Genomic DNA, 2,208 nt, shown 5'->3' with positions numbered 1-2,208 from the left:
CGTGCGTTTGTTTCCTTCAGAGAAGTTGCCTCCAAAGGATTTCTTCTGAGTCCTTTCGGAACATTTGGATTTTCTTAGTAATGGTAAATATTTATGTCCCCAGATTTGGAGTTTTAAAATAAAGTCTAGGGATTCAAATTATTGGCAAATTTTTTTTGCATGCTGATATATTTTTCTGGGGAGGACTGTGTATCTTTTTATCAAGTTCTCAAATGAATTTTCTTCCCCCTAATGGCCAAGGCTCTGTTCCTTTAGGGCAGTTTGGCTTTTAGAAATAACCAAGGGTCATTTAGAGGACTGTCTGGTGGTTAAACATGGGTGAGAAAGCTGGCTACATTTGGTCAGTGAGGTGTGATTTTAAAAGACTTTCTTTTGTGGCCTAAAAAATGGCTTCTATCTATATTAAAGGAGTCCCAAAGTATCTGGGGCAATGACAGCATCATTGGACTGGGTATATGGTAATACCATGAAGTGTGGATGTTATTAATTTGAGATATATTAGCTCTGACTTATTGATTAAAATAGTCTTCATTACTTCTTAGTTTGTATCCTAGAGAAAAGTCTTCCACTAATGTTTTAAAAATATTGTCTTAGATTTCATGGAATTATTTATGAAGTTGGCAATAACAGAACTAGACGGTAATCCGAAAAGTTGAGGACTTCTCCGGTGGTCCAGTGGTTAAGTATCCACCTGCCAGTGCAGGGGACATGGGTTCAATCCCTTTTCTGGGAAGATCCCACATGCCATGAGCAGCTAAGCTCCTGCACCACAGCTATTGAGCCCATGCTCAGGAGCCTGGGAGCTGCAACTACTGAGCCCATGTGCTGCAAATACTGAAGCCTGAGCACCTAGAGCCAGTGCTTTGCAGCAAGAGAAGCCACCAAAATGAGAAGCCCAAGTACCACAACTAGCGTAGCTCCCGCTCTCTGCATCTAGAGAAAGCCTATGCAGCAACGAAGACCCAGCACTGCCACAAATAAATAATTTTAAAAGTTTTTAAAATATTAAAAATGTTGGAAACATTTTTAGATTTTATAGATTTTATTTAATTTAATGGTCATTACTCTCTATTTTGCAGATGAGAAGCTTGAGGCTAAGAGAGATGAAGTGCTTTATCTAGGTTCTGTAGCTGAATGATGGTAGATGAAGGATTAAGTCTCGAGCTGTAAACTAGTGTTCTTTGCACTGTATAACACTGCTTTGTATCACGTGGTTACTTTTCACAGTGGTTTGAGAGAAATCACAAGAGTTTGGTACAGAGCAGTAGTTAAAGTGTGGACCCCACACCAGAATCATCTGGGCAATTTATAGAAAATAATGGTATTTAACCACCTGTCCCCCCTCACCCAGAAATAGTGAATCAGAATCTCAGACAGTGAGGCATGGACATCTACTGAGTTGTAATGGACATTTTATTTAGGAATAAGTCTGTTTACTGAGAAGTTATAAAGATCGCACTGAGAATTCCTGTATACCTGCTACCCGGTGCCCTAATGTTAACATCTTACATAACTCTGGTATATTTGTCAAAACTAATAAATCAACATTGGTACATTACTATTAACTAAACTACAGATTTATTATTTCTTCATTCATTATTTGATCTCAGTTTTTCCACTAATGTTCTATTTTTAATTTTTAATTTTATTTTATTTTTTAGCTTTACAATATTGTATTGGTTTTGCCATATATCAACATGAATTCTTTTTCTGTTGCAAAATCCAATCCAGGATCCCTCTTTCATTTAATCATCATGTTTCCTTAGCTTCTCCTATCTGTGACAGTTTCTTTCTTCACTTGTTTTTCATGATCTTGACAAATATAAGATGAACTGGTCAGGTATTTTGTGGAATGTCATCCTCAGTTTGGGTTTGTCTGAGGTTTTCAGATTCACAGAGGATTACGACAGAGGTAAGATGGGCTTCCCAGGTGGCACAGTGGTAAAGAATCTGCTTCCCACTGCAGATGTGGATTTGATCCCAAGGTCAGGAAGATCCCTTGTAGAAGGGAATGGCAACCCACTCCAGTATTCTTTTCTGGGAAATCCCATGGACAGAGGAACCTGGTGGGCTGCAGTCCATGGGGCTCCCAAAGAGTTGGATATGACTGAACAACTGAGCACACACACACCATAGAGGTGAGGTGCCATTCTCATTATCCTGAAGGGTACATACTATCAACAGGATTTTTTTTAGCTGCACCAAAGG

This window comes from Bison bison, unplaced genomic scaffold, assembly GCF_000754665.1.
Source record: "Bison bison bison isolate TAMUID 2011002044 unplaced genomic scaffold, Bison_UMD1.0 scf7180017856871, whole genome shotgun sequence".
NCBI lineage: Eukaryota > Metazoa > Chordata > Mammalia > Artiodactyla > Bovidae > Bison > Bison bison.
Note: the sequence above shows the minus strand (reverse complement) of the source record.